The 22,753-nt window shown below is 38.2% G+C and overlaps 1 pseudogene; it reads left to right on the top strand.

Moving 5' to 3' along the window:
• Positions 1-13,417: 13,417 nt before the first annotated feature.
• The window catches only part of LOC119817293, a 35,022-nt pseudogene continuing 25,686 nt past the window's right edge, over positions 13,418-22,753 (top strand).

Genomic DNA, 22,753 nt, shown 5'->3' with positions numbered 1-22,753 from the left:
CAGCTACTATCTATCTCTTTACACATTTTTATCTCTCCCAAGTCTATGTACATTTTTTAAACATACTGTGTCTCGTTTACAAGTCTTTTATGTCTGAATCCATCCTATTGTGTATCTGAAATCTTTTTCTCTGTAGAAGCACTTCTTTTTTTTCTGTCTAAATAAAAAGGAAGATTTTATTTTTAACAGAGTAAAATTACATATAACAAAACAGGTTCAAACAATAATTACAGTTACAATAGTTAGTCTATTTCTATCTGGCAAAATTGAAAAAAATATACTATCATCTATTTTATCTTTGTGAGTCTAAAGTTTCATATTCAATTCATCTTTTATCATAACCAAGAAAAACTATAACTATCTGTTTTCAACTCTTCAAAGACCCAAGAAGGATATAATATTACCTAAGTAAACAGGAAGTGCATTGTAAGCAACTTCCCAAAACTCTAGAATTGACAGAGACTTCTTGCTGTCTGGATAATCACCCAAAGTTCTTTTATAACATTGGGACATCCATCTTCAGTCAACAGGCTCATAGTATCTGGCAGACTTTTCAGTGAAGCAGTAATTTGAAAGCCTGTTCCACCTGTCTTGGCAGTTTGTCAGCCACTTTCTTCTTAAAATGCTAAGTGTCATTCATTCCTAGAACTAAAGCTGCTTTACCTTTTGACTGTACCTAGTCCAACATGTTAGAAGTCTGTTCAACATAAGCCATGCTGACAGGCCCAATTTCAGGCACACAGCAGGTCTATGTAGATATAGAGATGTAGATATATTATAGAAGGGGAAAAGGTAGGTAGATAAATATATAGATGATTGATAGATAGCTAGACAGACAGACAGATAGACAAACAAACAGAAGATAGGTCTTAGCGAATACAGTTATGATAAAGCAAACGAAATCAACAAGCATGAATTAAACCTAACAGCAGTGTATAATTAGGAATAATTTTTCATAAATATAGACTATTTGGGGATCATTAGATATCTTCACTAAATATAAGAACAATATTTTCTATTGGTGAGAGAGGAGTGTTGAAGTCTCCTACTATTAGTGTGTGTGGTTTGATGGCTGCCTTGAGTTCTAGTAATGTTTCTTTTATATTAGGGGCATAGATATTCAGGATTGAGACTTCATTCTGATGGATTTTTCCTGTTATGAGTATAAAGTGTCCCTTTCCATCTCTTCTGATTGATTTTAGTTTGAAGTCAACTTTGTTAGAAATTAGTATGGCCACACCTGCTTGTTTCTTAGGACCATTTGCTTGATAAACCTTTTCGCAACCCTTTACTCTGAGTAGATGTCTGTCTTTGTGGTTGAGGTGTGCTTCTTGTAAACAGCAGAATGATGGATCCTATTTTCGTATCCAATCTCTTAGCCTGTGCCTTTTTATAGGTGAGTCCATTGGTATTCAGTGATATTAATGACCAGTGGTTGTTAACTCCGGTCATTTTTTTTCTGGTAGTAGAGTTTGTGTGTTACCCTTCTTTGAGTTGTGCTGGTGAAGAGTCGCTAGATGTCTGAGTTATTGTGGGCATTGTTGGACTCCTTGGTTTGTGATTTTCCTTCTATTACTTTCTACAAGGCTGGATTTGTGGCTACATATTGTTTAAATCTGTTTTTGTCCTGGAATATCTTGTTTTCTCCATCGATGTTGAATGCAAGCTTTGCTGAGTATCCAAATGGATTAAAGACCTCAATATTAATCAGAACACACTGAGCCTGATAGAGGAGAAAGTGGGAAGTACTCTACAACAAATGGGCACAGGAGACCGCTTCCTATGTATAACCCCAGCAGCACAGACATTAAGGGCAACATTGAATAAATGGGGCCTCCTGAAGCTGAGCAGCTTCTGTAAAGCATAGGACACTGTCACTAAGACACAAAGGCAGCCCACTGACTGGGAAAAGATCTTCAGCAACCCTGCAACTGACAAAATTCTGATCTCCAAAATATACAAGGAACTCAAGAGACTAGACTTTATTTTTTTTTCTTTGTTTTTTTTTTTCATGGTTTATTTTTTTATATTTAAAAATTTCCATCTCCTCCCCTCCTCCTCCCCCTTCCCTCCCCTCCTTCTCCCCCTTCCCTCCCCTCCTCCTCCCCCTTCCCTCCCCTCCTTCTCTCCCTTCCCTCCCCTCCCCTCCACCCATACCTCCCCTCCCTCCCTCTCAAGGCCAAGGAGCCATCAGGGTTCCCTACTCTATGCTAAGACCAAGGTCCTCCCAGCTCCCCCCATGTCCAGGAAGGTGATCGACCAAGCTGAGAAGGCTCCCACAGAGCCCGTCCATGCAGAAGAATCAGAGCCCAGCGCCATTATCCTTTGCTTCTCAGTCAGCCCCCACTGTTGGCCACATTCAGAGAGACGGGTTTGGTTGCATGATCCATCAGTCCCATTCCAACTGGAGTTGGTGATCTCCCATTAGTTCTGTCCCACCGTCTCCATGAGTGAACGCACCCCTCACGGTCCTGACTTTCTTTCTCATGTTCTCTCTCGTTCTGCTCCTCATCAGGACCTTGGGAGCTCAGTCCAGTGCTCCAATGTGGGGCTCTGTCATTTTCTTCATCTATCGCCAGGTGGAGGTTCTATGGTGATATGCAAGAAATTCATCAGTATGGCTATAGGAACTGGCCTTTTCAGGCTCCCTCTCCTCAGCTGCCCAAGGAACTAACTGGGGGCGTCTCCCTGGAAACCTGGGAACCCCTCTAGGAGAGATGCCCAATCATACTACAAAAGCATTTGCTCATCTATGTTCATAGCAGCATTATTTGTAATAGCCAGATCCTGGAAACAACCTAGATGCCCTTCAGTGGAAGAATGGATGAAGAAACTGTGGAATATATACATGCTAGAATACTACTCAGCGGTAAAAAACAATGACATCTTGAATTTTGCAGGCAAATGGATGGAAATAGAAAACACTATTCTGAGTGAGGTAACCCAGACCCAAAATGATGAACATGGGATGTACTCACTCATAATCGGTTTCTAGCCATAATTAAAGGACATCAAGCCTATAATTTGGGATCCTTGAGAAGATAATAAGAAGGTGAACTCCCAAAAAAGATATAGTAATCCTCCTGGATATTGGAAGTAGACACAATCGCCAGGCAAAAATTGGGAACTTGAGGGTTGGGCGAGACGCGGCCAAGGGAAGATGGGGAGAGAAAAGAGTGAAAGGGAGAATGGGGGGAGCTCGGAGGAATGGGATGCTTGGGATACAGGAAGGGTGGATATGGGAGCAGGGAAGCATATATCTTAATTTAGGGAGCCACCTGAGGGTTGTCAAGAGACTAGACTTTAAAATGCTAATTAACCCAATTAAAAAATGGGGCTCTGAACTGAACAGAGAATTCTCAACAGAAGAAATCCAAATGGCCAAAAGACGCTTAAGGTCATGCTCAACCTCCTTAGCTATCAGGGAAATGCAAATCAAAACAACTTTGAGATACCATCTTACACTTGTCAGATTGGCTAAAATCAAAAACACCAATGATAGCCTGTGCTGGAGAGGTTGTGGGGTAAGGGGTACTCTCATCCATTGCTGGTGGGAATGCACACTTGTGCAACCACTTTGGAAAGCAGTGTGGAGGTTTCTCAGGAAATTCGGGATCAACCTACCTCAGGACCCAGCAATTCCACTCTTGGGAATATACCCAAGAGAAGCCCAATCATACTACAAAAACATTTGTTCAACTATGTTAATAGCAGCATTATTTGTAATAGCCAGAACCTGGAAACAACCTAGATGCCCTTTAGTGGAAGAATGGATGAAGAAACTATGGAATATATACATATTAGAGTACTACTCCACGGTAAAAAACAATGACATCTTGAATTTTACAAGCAAATGGATGGAAATAGAAAACCCTATTCTGAGTGAGGTAACCCAGACCAATAAGTTGTACATGGGATGTACTCATTCATAATCGGTTTTTAGCCATAAATAAAGGACATCGATCCTATAATTTGTGATCCTTGAGAAGACAATAAGAAGGTGAAACCAAAGAAAAACATAGTTAACCTCCTGGATATTGGAAGCAGACAAGTTTGCCGTGCAAAAATTGGGAACTTGGGGGTGGGGTGGGTTGGGGGCAAGGGGAGATGGGGAAAGAAAAGCTTGAAGGGGAGGATAGGGAGATCTTGGGGGAATGGGATGCTTGGGATATAGGAAGGGTGGATATGAGAGCAGGGAAGCATATATCCTAATTAAGGGAGCCATTTTAGGATTATTAAGAGACTTGACTCTATAGGGGTTCCCAGGTATCCAGTGAGACACTCCCAGCTAGTTTCGTGGGCAGCTGAGGAGAGGGAGTCGGAAAAGGCCAGATCCTATAGCCATACTGATGATTATCTTGCATATCACCATAGAATCTTCATCTGGCGATGGATGATGCTAGAGACAGAGCCTCATATTGGAGCACCGGACTGAGCTCCTAAGGTCCTGACGAGGAGCAGAAGGAGGGAGAACATGAGAAAGAAAGTCAGGACCGTGAGGGAACCTTCATCTGGCGATGGATGGAGATAAAGACAGAGCCACACACTGGTGCACCGAACTGAGCGCCCAAGGTCCAAATGAGGAGCAGAAGGAAGGAAAACATGAACAAGGAAGTCTGGACTGTGAGGAGTGCTCCCACCCACTGAGATGGTGGGGCTGATCCATTCGGAGCTTACCAAGCCCAGCTGGACTGGGACTGAAAAAGCATGAGATAAAACCCGTCTCCCTGAACATGGCAGACAATGAGGGCTGCTGAGAAGCCAAGGACAATGATACTAGATTTGGACCCTATTACACATACTGGCTTTGGGGGCCCTGGCCTGTTTGGATCCTCACCTTCCTAGACCTGGATCGAGGGGGGAGGAACTTCGACTTCCCACAGGGCAGGGAACCCTTAACTGCTCTCTGGACTGGAGAGGGAGGGGGAGTTGAGGAGGGAGGGGGTTAATTGGGAGGTGGGGAAGAAGCAGAAATTTCTAATAAAAAAAATCTAAAAAAAAAGAGAAGGAGATTCTTAAGGACATTCTGTTTATGTCTGAGCACTACAAAATATGACCATCTCTTAATTATCAATGTTCATTAATTGTTTTGGTCTTGATTGTGTCTATTAATAGCACATATTGTCTTTAAATATATTTGCTATTGTTCTCATTAAAAAAAGAACAATATTTTCCTGACTGTCTAGTACATCTTGAATTGATAAGGTCTATAATCAAGTCTCTGAAATTCTCACTTGCTGTTTGGCTTTGGATGAGTCCTTTTGTCGCCCAATGTCTCATGTTTAAGTCGTGGAATAAATTTAGCATGTCAATAAGTTATATTAAGCAGACTGTTTTTGTGGTAACTGAAATAAAGAAGGCATCCAAATAGTAAGAATTCCCATAAGCTCAGATATTCTCTTCAGAGCTGGGGACGTGATGTCTGGCTGTCCTGGAAATGGCTCATTGTATCCTGTTGAGAAAGCTGCTTCTACAGTCTAGCTCCATTCCCCCCTTTATTGAACATAAAAGAGGTATATTTTAGCGATTTTGCAAAGATTCTTCTAACATTAAGTGGAGTGCACATGAACCAGTAGAGCTTAGATTCTGTCTGTAGCAAACTAATTAGAAAGGTTCCTGTAGAAAGAGTTGTTGCTTTAGAGATATTGTCTGTCAGCCAGAGTTTTTGTTTTAAGGGTTTGTAAATATTTATATTTTCAAACTACTATGAAAGGAACAACAGCTATTCCACATGAATGGGTTACGTTAAATGTACCCAGAGCCTGTAATTCAAGCTGTCAAATGTGAGGAAATACCAGACTTAAGGCTGCCATTCCAATCCACTCAGAATAAATAAGGACTTTGGGCAGAGCTCTCTAACAGAATTGCTCACAGACATATGGAAGATGTTACTAGGAAAAATGACTGAGAAAAAAAAAAGAAAAAACTCATTAAATGAATTCAAGAAATACCTAGTCTTTCCTCCAGGGAGGGAAGGGACTGGGACTTGGGGGAGAAGGTTGTTGGCCTAGGAATTTCCTAGGAAATGGATTAACCTTAGCCCAAGAATGAGAGATGGCACATAGAGGCCTTTTCTGTTCCTAAAATATTTGTCTGGTTTTCATTTATTGTTTTGGGGGTCTGGTGATATGACAACATTATAGGAGTTAAAATGTGTGTTTTAACATGCCAGGTAAGAGCAGGGATTTTATTTATTATGGAGATTCTGCATTAGGACTGAGAGAGAATTTGCTGACACTCCATGGAGTCAGAAGCTGTGTTCATTTAGTTGGAAAAAAAAAAAACAATGTAATGTAAAGAGAGAACATACAGCAGATCATGTAGATCTCATTCAGTTCTCTGCATGTGTGCTGGATTCTTAGGTTCTATCAGTCAAAGGCAAGGATGCTTTAGAGCATTCTGACTTAGTAGAAAGAAGGTCAAGTTTTAGACCTTGCTCCAAGTATTATAAGGAAATTCCTTCCTCTTTCTAAAACTCAGCTGAGGGTACTAATCTTTCTTCTTTTTAATGAATACAGATTAAGTTGGGTTATTTGGATTAGGTGAGGGGCTAAATTGCATTGCTAATTCATTGATATTTTTTGCACTGTCTTCCACATGAGGGAAAGCTTAGGTGTGCTATTGAGTTCATTAATATCTGGTGTCTTCATCTGGTATATACTTCCAAACTCAGGTATGGACAGATGACTCCTCCCCAAATAGGAGGAAGCATGGAGAACATACCTAAGTGGAAGTTTCCAAGGCCAGCGAGTGGTTTACTGTTTCTGCTTTTACCCTCTCTTCTGACTGATATCCAACAGTGGTCTAGATAGATCATAACACTCTGCATCCTGGAATGGGTGTAAGCCAGAATCATGGCACACACCATAAATGAGAAGTAGAAACTTATTCTCCAAAGTTGTTGAGATGTAGTGAGAAAGGGGGCAGTCTCTTTTTGCAGCAGTTATAGCTATTCTTACTGACTTGTACTCACAGGACAAGAGAACATTCTGTTCTGCACAGTGCAGATTTTTGCTTTGGAATGTGTTGAGTAACACTGTGCGTTATATCACACTAGCTCTTTGCACAGAGTGGAAGAATGTGCAACTAGTGTTTGGGGTCTTGTTCTGAATTTTTGCAAATGCATGTGTCTATGGTGTGTACATATGTGAGTATACAAATTCACATATATGTGGGCACATGTGTGTGCAAGTGCTTTTGAAAATGTTTGTGCTTTGTGGAGGCCTAAGGTTAACCTCAGGAACCCTCCTCAACTCTCCTCCATTTCATATATCGAGGCAGGGTCTCATTTCACTGAAGAAATTTTTTTTCTAAAGATAATGAGTTGAAAATGTTAAATACTGCTTTGGTTCTAGAATCTGGTTTAGAGAGTACCATTAGTCATATGGGCCTGTCTTTTACAAGCATGTTTACTCTGTTCAAGATGCATCATAGAAGTGCCCATTTATGGCCCTTCTTGTAAGTTTGTGGGAATTTTACCAGAAGATAACATTCATGCTTCGTGGGAGGTGTCCACAGGCACGTGAAGAATCAAGGATTTGACCACATTTGTGCGTTGTTTTGAGAAATAAGGCTGTGCTGTTAGACAAATGTCTGGAGGGATTTAACAACCCTGAGTTCAAATTCTAGCACTACCATTTTCTTCCTGATTTGTTTGGAACAAGAAACTCAAACTATGGGGTTTGTCTCACATTTAAAATTGGGTATAGTAATATCTACTTATAGAAAGTGTTATGATGATCTTAGGACTTAATCATTGTAGTGTGACTGGAGCAAAGTGGACATAACAAAAGTTTGATTTTTCAATCCCTTTTGTTCCCCACATACTACTTAAGTGGTGTGGAATGTGACTGCTTCTGCAGGACACCCTTGCATGATTTTTTTTTTAAACTGGTCAGTTCACCCTTTAATTTGGGGATTCTAAAAACAATCTTTCATGGTAAATCAAAGAGATTTTTACCACAGAAGAAAACAAAAGAGCCAAACATTCTGTTTTACTTCCCACTGAAAGTAGCACGAGTTTGAAGGGCATTGTGCCTGGAGAACAAATGACTTGCATGAGTCTCTGTGCAGGGTAGGACCTGGCAACAGGATCCATTCTTACATATCATGTACTCTATTGTTGGGGAACTATGTGCTTTGTGGTCCAGACAAAAGAAGTCTGACCAACAGATCAAAGCTAGCATGAGGTATTTCTCAATTCAATTCACTGGAGCTAATAGTTCCACATTGACTTTTCAGAGGTTGTGAGTATTTGTCACCAGACACAGTCAACATGAAGTTAGGCAAACACTGGCAAATTATTGAGAAGCTGGTACTTCCACACTAATGGATGCCCATACCAGATGTATCTCAAAGCAACAAAAATGATGATAGCCTATGAATAAAAAAATAACTTGATGTAAGAATAGATTCAAAAAAGAATGCATTACTACTGTTACATACACATATTAAACTTTATTTTGTTTCATTTTAAGCAAATGTCATGACTTCACTTCTCTCAAGTATTAGTAACCTCATTCCTTGGTTTGCAAATATTAATTGTCAATTCTGTGTACAGTTTATTACAATCAATCTACTTACATAAAAATATGTAAGGAGTTTCCTTATGAAGTGGTCATGCAGGCTTGAGATTTAACAGAATCACATCTTCAATGGAAACTGAAATTAAAGGAAATAAAGTCAAAGTAAAAATAAAAAACATATTTAATAGAAGAGTGGAAGCTATACAATAAAGGTAACTTAAATATTGTAAAACTGGCTTTTAGAGCCGATTTAGACAAGAACTTGATGCCTAAATTTTGTGATCCTTTACCCTTCAACAAGTCTCAATGGCATTGACTGCAATATGGGATTGAAGTTGGAAGTTTCCAAGTTTCCTTCCTGTATCAAAAGCTATCATCATGTTAAACATAGGTTGAATATGTACTAAATGTGTCCTATGTGGGCTGTTAGACTTTCATTCTTGCAACAAATACTTGAAGAAAACAGAAAGGAAGGGAGGGGAGGGCTTGTTTTGGTTTGGTGATTTCTATCCACAGTTACCTGACTTTATTGGAGAAGGGGGATTGTAATGGGCAGAACCTCATGGTGGAAACAGTGGAAAGCTGTCTGTCTCATTACAACCAGGAAGCAAAAAGCAAAGAATGAGCTAGTGTCAGATAATCCTAGACTCTCTCTCTCTCTCTCTCTCTCTCTCTCTCTCTCTCTCTCTCTCTCTCTCTGTGTGTGTGTGAGAGAGAGAGAGACTGAGGCTCCACCTGGGGATGGTTAGGAACCCACACACCACTCACTGTTAAATAGTGCCTCCAGATAAACACAAAACAACAGGAATATATATATTATGTGTGGGGGGGTAAGGATGCTAATACTTCAAACAGCAATATGTATGGCATATAATCTGAAAACATAAGAACAGAAAGCAACAAGACAAAGTTGAAGATTTATTAACTCAGGAGTCCAAGGTCAAATTTAGTAATTGATAAAGGTGAATTATAGGAATTATAGGATTTGTAATTATCCTTACAAAAAGTATCATTTTGTAATGTTTATATACCAGTGCTTCCAAAAGCAGGTTCAGGTCCCTGCTCTTCTATTAACAGTCTAGAGTAAAATGCAAGGAACAATAAATATGGAAGATAAATGAAAAATCCAGGTGTGCTGGCATGGCTGTAAGCCCAGCCGTCAAGAGGTTAAGATGGGAAGATCACAGGTTCAAAGCCAGTCTGGGTTTTATCATGAATCTCACTTTGGAAAACAGCAAGGAAGTCAATCATGCTGCTTATAGGACTTGGCAAAAAAATGTGGAGAAGACAAAGAGTGCAGTTCCGGGTCTAAGTGGGTAGAGGTGATGAATGTTTAGTAAACCATGGTAGCATTGAGGAAGAATTAACAGTTTTGTGGCCACAAGTATTTCAGAGTTAACACTGGTATAAAATGTAGACATGGAAACATTTGAGAAATCATACCACTATATCAATTTTAAAATTATGAGTCTTTATGACACTTTGTTTTAATAATAGAACTCTTTCAAAGAGACCCAAAATTTGTGACTTCAGGTCTTACTAGAAACATCTCAATCTGAAGAGATTTACATTTTCAAATTACAAGAATTTAAAAGTTTATTCTTCTTCTCTGGTCTCTACTCTTCTCAAGCATCTACTGACTCTTCCTTTCAGGGTTTAATAGGTAAACTATAGCAAAAAAGCTTGAGTATATGTGCAGTTTGACATGGATGTGTGATCATGAATGAGATTCTTTTCACACACAAAATTATTTTACAATAAATGAGTGATGAGTGGTGGGTGGTCTGCTGTGAAGAGTTGAACTCATCAGGCAGATAAGTCTGAAAGCTGCAAGCCTCCTCCTATCTGTTCCTTGCATTATCTAGGAAAGTCCTTGCTCGAATACAGAGTTTGATTCCTTTAGGTTATTGAATTACCAGAAATCTATTTCTTTTCTTTTTCCTTTCCTTTTCTTTTTTATCTTATCATTTGTTTTCTTTTCTTCTCTCTTCTCTCATCTCTTGCATTCCTTTCCTTTCCTTTTTTTCTTTCTCTTTTTTTTTCTTTGTGGGCCCCAAGTTCTTAGTAATCTAAATTAGAATTTAGCATCTCTTCCCATAAATATGTATGTATGTTGTCACTGACATTAAATTATTGCATTTTTCTAGGTGAAGAAGAAATATGAAATTTATGACTAATTGAACTAATTATATAATATAAGATAATTTTAAAATATGAAAAATAGGTGGAGGGGAGGTAGCTGTGGTTGGTATGTAAAATGAATAAAAATATTTTTTAAAAGTAACATAAAACAAGTGGAGGAGAAGTGGATGCGGGACAGAGGGAAAGTGTGGGGAGGGACTGAGAGGAAAAGAGGGAGGGGAAACTGTGGCCTTAATGTAAGATAAATAAATAAATTTACTTATTTATTTAAAAACAAGATTTCTTCTTATCATTTATATTTAGGACTGTTTCTTACCCAAACCAACCATCACAATTGACTCATTGTCAGCTTGACATAAAACACATTTGTTATTCAGCTACAACCTTTCCTTTCTCATTTATCCCCAAAATGTCATATCAGTGTTAATATCTCAACAAACTTTGACTTTTAAAAGTCCCATAACCTTTAAAATGTTAGTCTTTTAAAAACATCCAAATTTTCTCAAAAATATCCATCACTTTAAAATATGCATGGCCTGTCTAAACTGTGGGAGCCTGTAAAATGAGAAATAAGTGAAATACTTTCTTGTTCCAAAAAGAAAGAGCGAGGCCACAGTTATATTCAAAACAATGTGATACAAGAGGTCAACAGTAAGAAGAGTTCAGTATTGGGTACCCAGAACTCACTCATGATGGACTCATGATTGAATATCATTGGACTCACCAAGAGTGTGTAGCAGCTCCAATTCCCTGGCTCCTCCAGTACCAACACAAGGCATTTGTCTCATAGATTATGACTGACTCTACTCCACATTTGCTGCTGGTTGTTCCATGATACTGACAGCTCCAATCTATTAGTGTTTCTGCTGCAGCTGAGGCAGCACACTCACCATAGCCAATCCCAGCCTCTCTTTGGGGATTCTGACCCTCCCACATAGTTCCAGATACAGTTATTCTTTGGGAGCCTTTCATGCCTTCAAATCCACTACCACTTGTGAGACTCTTAGACAGAATCAAGCTTGGCCATCAGCATAAGGTAAGTTTGGTTCCCTCTGGACCACAACTTCTTTGTTCTTACCCTGAGGAAATATTTCACAGAAGGTTTTGACTCAATGATACTTGTCTCTTTTTAATCACAAACAGACCATATACATGGTCTTACTTTGAAATATTACACAGTAGACCATTTACTTTCCTCTGAAACTTTGCAAGCCAGGCCTCTATCATCTGTATTTCTCTCAACATTCTTATCTTTCAAAGTCCTACACAACAGTGCACTGAGTTCCCAGTACTCGGTGACTTTTCAAGCCCAAAGTTTCAAAGTCCTTACACCATCATCTCCAAAACATGGTCTCTGTCATAGCAATGTCTCATAGCCTGGTACCCACTTCTGTCTTGGTTATGATTTCTCTTGCTGGGAAGAAACACCACAACCAAAAGCAACTTGGAGAGGAAAGGGTTTCTTTGGCCTACAGGTCATAGTCATTGTTAGGGAAAGCCAAGGCGGGAGCTCAGACAGGAAACTGCAGGAGTTAACTGATGTAGAAGAACATTGATTATTGGCTTGCTCCTCTTGACTTGGATAGTTTTACTTCTCATACACCTCTGAAAACACCTGCCACAGGAGTGTGACCACCCACAGTGGGATTGGTCCTCCCACTTCTACTATTAGTCAAAAAATTCCTAATAGATATGTCCACAGGTCAATACTCTGGAGGCATTTTCTCAATTATGGTTCCCTGTTCCCAGATAAGATGAGGTTTGTTTCAAGTGAACAACAAACAGCCAGTTCACATCATCTTTTCAAGACCAAAATGGTGTTTTTCTCTCTGTTAAGCTGGCCATTGAGAATCTTTCCCCCGCAAGCCTCTTTCCAATTGAAAACAATAGAAATAAAAGAATCCTTAAAAACCATCCTTCTCAAGTCTAACCCATCCAATGAGACAGTAAAGACCACATAAGGACCATGACTTTGGTTTCCAAAGCCACAAGGCAATTCAGTGCATTGTTAGGAGCAGCCACAGGTCCCCACAACCCAGACCTGCTTTATCTCCATAGTGATTTAATCTGACACCAGACCTCACAGAGAATGGATGCTTTGTTGTTCTGTTGTATTGTGTTAGTCCAGAGCACAGAAGGTTTACTCTGTAATGGAAAAGGACCACTCTTCCTAAAGAATAAGTAAAATGAAAAAGGCAGAATAATCATAGTACACCTGTAGATATTGGTATGTCAGGACACTGAGTGCATACTAAAATAACCTTCAAGGAAATTAGTTACTGTCCAAGAATACCAAATGCTTTCACTTCTTCACAAATAATAATATCGCATCAAAAATATTTAAGGTCTTCTTTGACCTGTACTATAATATTTGAAGAAAATGAGAGGTCTTAACCATACTGAATTTTTATGTGAATAGATGCCTATGGTCTGAGTAAGAGACGTAGAAACCTCTCTAGAATTATGCATTTTGGTTTTCAAGGCTATTCCACATTCTGTTTTTTTTTTAAGTGACAGGAAAGAAATTCACAAGATAAATAGGTATAAAGTTACAAAATGTTATAGCAGACGTATATAAAAAGGAATCAAGAAAACCCAGGGATGTGTGGAAATATAAAAGATATAAGCACCCATTACTGGAGAATTGGGAGACCCTCTTTGGATTTCTGGTCTTCTTACTAAAAGAATTTGGAAACAGACTCAGAAGAATGCCCAAGGAACATTTTATTAGAATATAAAGGAAAACAGGGATGGCAAGCTGCAAATCTCAGAAGTTGCCAAGAGAAGGGAGTAGAGGAAAAGTGAAAGACATGACTTTAGCAGTGGATGTTGTTACACCAAAGCATGGTAAAAGAACAGGTATTTCAGAAAAATGAAAAGCTCAGAGCATCAGAAAACATATGCCATGGCTATTGCCAGTATCCAGAAGAAAGAAGAAAAAGGAAAAATTACACTTCCACAAGTAACTCGAAATGCAAGCAAACTTCATAATGCTACATGATGAAAGCATTGTACCCTTTGTCACTAAGAGAAAGGCTCATTAAGGGGATAATTAGTTCTTCCTCCTATCCACCATGTCTTCAGAAGAATCACATTTCCTCTGCTGGTGAACTCAGCGACATAACTAACAAATCTAGTTTTATTAATTTTTATAAGGGGAAATAGTATGTAATGTTTGGGATATCTTAGAAAATCAAGGCCAGATGTACAACTTAGATAACATTCCTTTGACTAGGTGCAAGTAGATTTCTTTTAATGTGCTTCAACAAAACTCAGATACGTCTACCATTTTATATAGTAATAAAAATTCTAAAGACAAGCAAAGCTGATTTTACCCTTCTCTCTTTACCAGGAAAAGCAGAAGGTGGCGTCAAATTTCACCAAGGGTAAGTAGTTTTTCATCAATGAGCTCCAAGACTGTTAATATCTATAATAGTACTTACTTCCACTTGCCAAGGGAAAACTTTATGAATTTGCCTGCTATACTTCTAATTATCACACTGTGAACTAACCATTAAAGTCTATTACTCACAAACAATGAAGCTGAGATGTGGCAACAAAAATTTGGGTATCCATAGTTCTTCCTGCACACATAAGAGACTGGAATTCAGAGCTCTAGTACTTTTTAAATATTATGTTTTTCTTCAGTTCCTATATTATTACCACTAAAGAAATAAGGAATGTTTATTGAGAGGTTGAAACAGTTTAGACATGGTAGAAGGAAATGCTTTCTTCTCTTCAAACTAAAGATCGTCATGTTGAGGAGATTTCTATCCCATTCCTTCTTTGTATCTCAGAATGTTGAGCAAGAAACAGAGATGGATGTAATTGTTTTAAAGGAGGCTTCCTAAAGGTAAGAAATGCATAGTATCAGATCATTCTGCCCCAGAAACCACACACTTTAAATAAGTTTGGGCAAGAAGCTAAGAAAAATCCTTAGGGAACCAGGGAAGACCGAAGTCTTATATGGGACTTTTGGAGTGAGAAATCTCTAGAAAGACATCAAACTATACATTTCTATGATTGATCATGCAGTCTGTAGCACTTAGTTGCACATAAGAGGTACATTCATTCCTGTAATTTTAGGTTACTATGTTTTATCCAAATGCATATTTTTGCTAGGGGAAAAATGTCCTCGGCAGTGCTATATTATGGCTTTTGGCTGAAATTGCATGCCTAAAACGTGTGACTGAAATATGGTTTCATGGAGGAGCTCCAAGTATTTTCAGAATTATGTACTGTTTGAGAGGGGTCAACTGCAGATCCATACATCTCCAGTGTCTTCAAACATTGTGAGTTGCTGAGGTCTGCTAAAGCAATTTGGAATCTTCTGGAACAGGAGGTCCTTTTGGCTTCCTCTCCTCAAACTGTTATCTAGGAGATTAGGAACCAGAAACAATACAGACTTACTCAAAGACACCAGATTGGAAACATACTAGCATTAGCATCAGGTAGGCCCAGGAGGTCTGTCAAGTAGGTGAGATTCCTCTTTTATGCTCTGTAGCCTCCATAAAACCCAAAACTATTGGAAGTGAAAAGTCCTCAAAATATATGTTCCTCTTCTTTTTATGAAGCTGTGAATATTAAACTGAGGCTCAGAAAGGGAAAGAAAATTGTTTAAGAGAATGCAGTGAGTTTATTCCTTGGCTCGTTTGGTGATCATGGGTTTACAGAGTTCCAGAACTCGCTGCATCACTTGAACTCTTGTAATTAGTAAAAGGTTTTTATCGTACAGGAGCTTTCATTGATCAAGCAAATTTCATTGATCAAGCAAATTTTGGAACAATTGAATATGGTATTTTTGTGATGTAGACTTGAAGAGAGAACTAACAAAGTCTGACCAATAATTTATTAAGGGGTCCAATGGAAAAATAGATTCACAAATACAGAACAAGATAGATGCTGATGTTGATCTAGCTGTCATTTCCTGCCATTCTTCCCAAGGGTGATGAGGACCAACTGCAAGGTTTGCTCCTGCTCTGACCATGTAAAAGAGAGGGAGGGAGAGAGAGAGAGAAGAGAGTTCTTCAGTGGTTTTATGTGCATGTATCCAAGGAAAGCCATGCCCAGAGGGCTATTCACCCCAGATATCACTAGAAGAAAAGGATTGAATCCCCATTACATCTCCTTCTTTTTGTCTAATTAAGAAGGTCCTATTCCTGACATAAAACTGTATGCAGTAAGAACAGCTATCAAGTATTGCTCAGAAGAAAGAAAAGGTAATAACTTAAAAAATAGATCCAGTTCTCATAAGGGAGATTCGTGGCACTTATAGTCAAAGCTGTGTCGCCGAAAACAAAGTTCATTTAAATTTTCACTCTTTCCCAAACTCATTCAGTCCTACTTACATGCTGAAAACACATGATATTTGTAAAACATGGTTTAGAAGTATGAAGTTTGGGCATTCCAACTCAATGCCTGGCTTCTCTACCAGTTGAATCATCATTTAAATGTTATATTTGATGTTCACAATAACAGGATACCACCTGACTCTGCTTCCCCCCTTTCAAGTTGTAAACTATTTGAGCACATTATTGGGGTATGTCTACAATTTTATATTCCATTTAAGAAAACAAGTTACTATAATCATTGCATATTATTCAAAAGGCAAGCTTGGTACATTTCAACAAGCCTATCAGAATGACATCATATATGCTTCAGTTCCAGTGGGTTTGCTGCAACCCAGTCTATTCAGGACTAAAATCATCTCTATATAGATTATGACTCTGCAAAGGTGGAAAATGCTTATTATCTTGCTCCCCTTCTTTCATAGGACCATGTACAGATTTCATCTAGCATAATCTCCAGTCTCTTGGCAGCTAATTCTAGTTATAGCCTCAAATTTTTGTATAATTCCGTGATTACCCTACTTTGTTATGTGTTAAATTAATAGAAAAAATATATGGTTTTATGAATCTCAAGCTTGCTACTTCCCCATGAAATGTATGTGCTTCTTATATATTTCGTAAAATGAATTCCATAAAACTGTAGTGCGAAAGAAAAACTAAAATGTACTTGTAGTAAGTATATTATAACATGATGCTCATGTTATAGTGATGCTCAGTTATCCCATTGCCTTAATTTCTTCAATCTTCCTAATTTATAGATATCTACTCCAAAATGGCATAATTTATTCCTAACTTATACTTCAAATGAGAAAGAATAGAAGGCACAGCCAGCAGAAGCAATTGGGTTTTTCTGTTTCTCACCATTTCCAAAAAAACCAAGTTGCAGTTTCTCCACCTTTTATGGAACTGAATTTGAACTTCATTTTTCTGTGAATAATTCACAGATTTTCTGAGACCATTCCTCAATAAACCCTTCCACATAAAAATTCACTTCAAATCTTTTTGCAAGATGCAACACACAGAATATGAAGAAGTGCCATGAGGACCTGCGATGAGAGAATAAGGGATGAGATAGGGGATTTCACCTTCTGTAAATGAAGAAAAATTAATAACACCTTTGTTATATAGGTTTAATTCAGCACCTCTCCACACATCAATTCTTCTGTTTCCCCCCACTCCCTCCCCCGAGGATGTTGAAGTTTTGTGAACTTGTAGATATAAATAAGTGGAAATAAGCACTCACTGACATATTAGACCAGTCCTATTTGTGTCTTGAGATATAAATACCTCACCAATACAGTAGGAGACTCAAAACAGATATTTTCTGAAGTATTATGTGATTATGTATTTTGAGGTCATTTTGTGCAATTAATAAATAGTCATGATAAACTACGTGATTATTGGGAAGATATAACAGAAAGTTTGCCAGGAAAAGTCTTTAATTTCATAAATATTCCAACCTAAGTAGTATAATATATAATTATAAAAAATATGAAAATACGATGGATCCTTTCTATTAGGGAATACCTGGTATGTTCAATGCAGTAGAAAGGACTGGCCATGAGGAAGTGAGGCAAATATTCCACTAAGAATGTCCTTATTGCTGAGGAATGAAAAGTGAGCTATACCAAAAGATAAGAAAAGAGATTTCAAAAAGAAACATGAGGCACAAAATTAGACTTCAGAATGACTAATTTGAGCTATTGAAGGAAACTATTGCAAAGGTGTTCCTTTTGGTGTGGTAATTATGAAAATGGCAATGAGCATCAGAATTTTCTGAGTCAAATTTCACTTACTCCAGAATAGTATGCACTGTTAGTAAGACACATGCACCAGCATGTCTATATCACCTCCTACAAGTACAGATTGTTGTGCCACTCCAAAAACATACTAAATCAGAATCCCACCAGTTAGGGACAAAAGCATGCCTTGCAATAACCTCTCAAGTTCCAATTTTTTTGTCCAGCAATCTTGTCTACTTCCAATATACAGGAGGATAACTATATGTTTTTCTTTGGATTCACCTTCTTATTTAGCTTCTCAAGTATTTTTTACGAATTATAGGCTCGATGTCCTTTATTTATGGCTAGAAACCAATTATGAGTGAGTACATCCCATGTTCATCTTTTTGGGCCTGGGTTACCTCACTCAGAATAGGGTTTTCTATTTCCATCCATCTGAATGCAAAATTCAAGATGTCATTGTTATTTACCACTGAGTAGTACACTAATATGTATATATTCCACAGTTTCTTCAACTATTCTTCCACTAAAGGGCATCTAGGTTGTTTCCAGGTTCTGGCTATTACAAATAATGCTGCTATAAACATAGTTGAACAAATGCTTTTGTAATATGATTGGGCATCTCTTGGGTAAATTCCCAAGAGTGGGATTGCTGGGTCCTAGGGTAGGTTGATCCCAAATTTCCTGAGAAACCTCCACACTGCTTTCGAAAGCGGTTGCACAAGTTGGCATTCCCACCAGCAATGGATGAGAGTACCCCTTACTCCACAACTTCTCCAGCAAAGGTTATCATTGGTGTTTTTGATTTTAGCCAATCTGACATGTGTAAGATGGTATCTCAACGTTGTTTTGATTTGCATTTCCCTGATTGCTAAGGAGGTTAAGCATGCCCTTAAGTGTCTTTTGGCCATTCGAACTTCTTCTGTTGAGAATTCTCTGTTCAGTTCAGTGCCTCATTTTTTAATTGGGTTAATTAGCATTTTAAAGTCTAGTCTCTTGAGTTCCTTATATATTTTGGAGATCAGACCTTTGTCAGTTGCAGGGTTGGTAAAGATCTTTTCCCAGTCAGTAGGCTGCCTTTATGTCTTAGTGACAGTGTCCTTTGCTTTATAGAAGCTGCTCAGCTTCAGGAGGTCCCATTTATTCAATGTTGCCCTTAATTTCTGTGCTGCTGGGGTTATGCGTAGGAAGCGGTCTCCTGTGCCCAAATGTTGTAGAGTACTTCCCACTTTCTCCTCTAACAGGTTCAGTGTGTTCAGATTGATATTGAGGCCTTTAATCCATTTGGACTTGAGTTTTGTGCATGGTGATAGATACGGATCTACTTTCATTCTTCTACAGGTTGACAGCCAGTTATGCCAGCACCATTTGTGGAAGATGCTCTCTTTCTTCCATTGTGTACTTATGGCTCCTTTATCGAAAATCAGTTGTTCATAGGTTTATGGGTTAAGATCCGGGTCATCTATTCGATTCCATTGGTCAACTTCTCTATTTTTATGCCAGTACCAAGCTGTTTCCAATACTGTAGCTCTGTAATAGAGTTTGAAGTCAGGGATGGTAATGCCTCCAGAAGTTCCTTTATTGTATAAGATTGTGTTGGCTATCCTGGGTTTCTTGTTCTTCCATATAAAGTTGATTATTGTCCTCTCAAGATCTGTGAAGAATTTTGTTGGGACCTTGATGGGGATTGCATTGAACCTATAAATTGCCTTTGGTAGTATTGCCATTTTTACTATGTTGATCCTCCCAATCCAAGAGCAAAGGAGATGCTTCCTTTTTCTGTTATCCTCTTCAATTTCTTTCTTCAAAGACATAAAGTTCTTGTCAAATAGGTCTTTCACTTCCTTGGTTAGAGTTGCCCCAAGATATTTTATGCTATTTGTGGCTATTGTGAAAGGTGACGCTTCTCTGATTTCTTTCTCTGCTTCCTTATCCTTTGTATATAGGAGGGCAACTGATTTTTTGGAGTTGATCTTGTATCCTGCCACGATACTAAAGAAGTTTATCAGCTGTAGGAGTTCTTTGGTGGAGTTTTTCGGGTTGCTTATGTATACTATCATATCATCTGCAAATAAAAGTTTAACTTCTTCCTTTCTAATTCGAATCCCCTTGATCCCCTTGTGTTGTCTTATTGCTATTGCCAGAACTTCAAGCACCATGTTGAAGAGATAAGGAGAGAGTGGACAGCCTTGTCGTGTTCCTGAATTTAGTGGGATGGCCTTGAGTTTCTCTACATTTAATTTGATGTTAGCTGTCGGCTTGCTGTAAATAGCCTTTATTATATTAAGGTATGACCCTTGTATCCCTAATCTCTCCAAGACCTTTATCATAAAGGGGTGTTGAATTTTGTCAAATGGTTTTTCTGCATATATTGAGATGATCATATGGTTTTTATCCTTCAGTTTATTTATATGATGGATTACATTGATAGATTTTTGTATGTTGAACCAGCCCTGCATCTCTGGGATGTAGCCTACTTAATCATAGTGGATAATTTTTCTAATGTGTTCTTGGATTCGGTTTGCCAGTATTTTTATTGAGAATTTTTGCATCGATGTTCATGAGTGAGATTGGCCTGTAATTCTCTTTCTTGGTTGAGTCTTTGTGTGGTTTAGGTATCAGGGTAATTACAGCCTCATAAAAGGAATTTGGCAATGCCTGTTCTGTTTCTATATCATGAAATACCTTAAGGAGTATAGGTATTAGGTCTCCTTGTAAGTTCTGGTGGATTTCTGCATTGAAAGCATCTGGACCTGGGCTTTTTTTGGTAGGGAGGTTTCTGATAACAGTTTCAAAATCTTCATGACTAACAGGACTATTTAGATTGTTCACCTGGTCCTGGTTTAACTTTGGTATATGGTACTTATCTAAAAAAGTGTCCATTTCTTTTACATTTTCCAATTTTGTGGCATACAGGCTTTTGTAGTAAGATCTAATGATTCTCTGAATTTCCTCTGTGTCTGTGGTTATGTCCCCCTTTTCATTTCTAATCTTATTAATTCATGTGTTCTCTCTCTGCCGTTTGATTAGTTTGGCTAGGGGTTTGTCAATCTTGTTGATTTTCTCCAAGAACCAGCTTTTTTGTTTCATTGATTCTTTGGATTGTTTTCTGTGTTTCTATTTTGTTGATTTCAGCCCTCAGTTTGATTATTTCCAGTCTTCTACTCCTCCTTGGTGAGTCTGCTTCTTTCTTTTCTAGAGCTTTCAGGTATGCTGTTAAGTCTCCAATGTGTGCTTTCTGCGTTTTTTCAAGTGGGCACTTAGTGCTATGAATTTTCCTCTTAGCACTGCTTTCATAGTGTCCCATAGGTTTGAGTATGTTGTGTCTTTATTTTCATTAAATTCAAGGAAGACTTTAATTTCTTTATTTCTTCCTTGAGCCAGCTGTGGTTCAGTAGTTGACTGTTCAGTTTCCATAAGTTTGTAGGCTTTCTGGGGTTAGCATTGTTGTTGAATTATAATTTTAATCCATGGTGATCCGATAAGATGCAGGTGGTTACTAATATGTTTTTCTAACTGTGGAAGTTTGTTTTGTTACCGAGTATGTGGTCAATTTTCAAAAAGGTTCCATGAGCCACAGAGAAGAAGGTATATTCTTTCCTGTTTGGGTGGAATGTTCTATAGATGTCTGTTAAGTTTATTTGGTTCATTACCTCTATTAAGTCTCTTAATTCTCTGTTAGGTTTCTGTCTGATTGACCTGTCCATTGGTGAGAGAGGAGTGTTGAAGTCTCCTACTATCAGTGTGTTTGGTTTGATGGCTGCCTTGAGTTCTGGTAATGTTTCTTTTACATAAGTGGGTGCTTTTGTATTAGGGGCATAGATATTCAGGATTGAGACTTCATTCTGATGGATTTTTCCTGTAATGAGTATAAAGTGTCCCTTTCCATCTCTTCTGATTAATTTTAGTTTGAAGTCAACTTTGTGAGAAATTAGTGTGGCCACACCAGCTTGTTTCTTAGGTCCATTTGCTTGATAAACCTTTTCGCAACCCTTTACTCTGAGTAGATGTCTGTCTTTGTAGTTGAGGTGTGTTTCACAAGAATTCACAACAGAATGTTGAATCCTGTTTTCATATCCAATCTCTTATCCTGTGCCTTTTTATAGGTGAATTGAGTCCATTGATATTCAGTGATATTAATGACCAGTGGTTGTTAACTCCGGTTTACATTTTTTATTTGGTAGTAGAGATTGTGTGTTTCCTTTCTTTGAGATGTGCTGGTGAAGGTTTGCCAGATGTCTGAGTTGTTTTGGGCAATGCTGGACTCCTTTGTTTGTGAATTTCCTTCTATTGCTTTCTGTAAGGCTCGATTTATGGCTACATATTGTTTAAATTTGTTTTTATCTTGGAATATTTTGTTTTCTCCATTTATAGTGAACGAAAGCTTGGCTGGGTATAGTAATCTGAGCTTGCATCCATGGTCTCTTAGTTTCTGCAAAACATCTATCCAGGACCTTCTGGCTTTCATGGTTTCCATAGAGAAGTCATGTGTTAGTCTGATAGGTTTACCTTTATATGTTACTTGACCTTTTTCCTTTGCAGCTCTTAATATTCTTTCTTTATTCTGTATGTTTTGTGTTTTGATTATAATATGGCGAGGGGATGATTTTTTTTGATCCAGTCTATTTGGTGTTCTGTAAGCTTCTTGAACCTTAATAGGAATATCTTTTTTAGGTTTGGGAAGTTTTCTTCTATAATTTTATTAAATATATTTCTTGGACCATTGAGCTGTAATTCTTCTCCTTCTTCTATGCCTATTATTCTTAGGTTTGGTCTTTTTATTGTGTCCCAGATTTCCTGAATGTTTTGTGATGAGAATTTGTTGGATTTGCTGTTTTTTTTGATCAGTGCATTTATTTTCTCTATGGTATCTTCAGAATCTGAGATTCTTTCTTCTATCTCTTGTATTCTGTTGGTTATGCTTGTTTCTGTAGTCTCTGTTCATTTACATAGATTTTCCATATCCAGCTGGCCCTCAGTTTGTGTTTTCTTCCTT

This window comes from Arvicola amphibius, chromosome 6 (assembly GCF_903992535.2).
Source record: "Arvicola amphibius chromosome 6, mArvAmp1.2, whole genome shotgun sequence".
Taxonomy (NCBI): Eukaryota; Metazoa; Chordata; class Mammalia; order Rodentia; family Cricetidae; genus Arvicola; species Arvicola amphibius.
This window is presented reverse-complemented; position numbering and strand designations above follow the sequence as displayed.